This window comes from Octopus bimaculoides, chromosome 9 (assembly GCF_001194135.2).
Source record: "Octopus bimaculoides isolate UCB-OBI-ISO-001 chromosome 9, ASM119413v2, whole genome shotgun sequence".
NCBI lineage: Eukaryota > Metazoa > Mollusca > Cephalopoda > Octopoda > Octopodidae > Octopus > Octopus bimaculoides.
In genome coordinates, this window is record NC_068989.1 from 11,882,314 (window position 1) to 11,882,848 (window position 535).

The following is a 535-nucleotide window of genomic DNA, read 5'->3' on the forward strand; positions in this document are numbered from 1 at the left end:
TATATATATATATATATATATATATATCTACATATATATGTATATATTCATACACACACCCGATATCTGTTCTTCTCAAGGTAGGAATTCTTATGCCTGCTCCAATATATATATATCTTCCCCTACCAAAAGTTTGCTGTCGTGTTACTCAATCTTAGCGTAAGTCGTTCACAGGAAGTCCTGTATTGCAGTGTTTAGTTGCTTCTGCTGCTATTTCCAAATCCTTTGTTTATCCAGTATTCTTCGTCTGCTGTTCATAAGAGATTCTTTCTTAAGTTGGTTAAATCCTCTTTGATTCTATTTGATCCTTTTTCGCCACCTACACCTACTCTCCTCCTGCTCATCTTCGCCATCCTCCTTTTCAATTATCATCGTCATCATGAGCACTACAACTACTATTACTACCACCACCACCACCACCACCACCACCACCTTCGCCGCTGCCGCCGCCATCGTTATCATCATCATCATCATTTCCACCACTACCATGATCATTGTCATTTTCGTCGTCATCCTCATCACCACCACTGCCTTC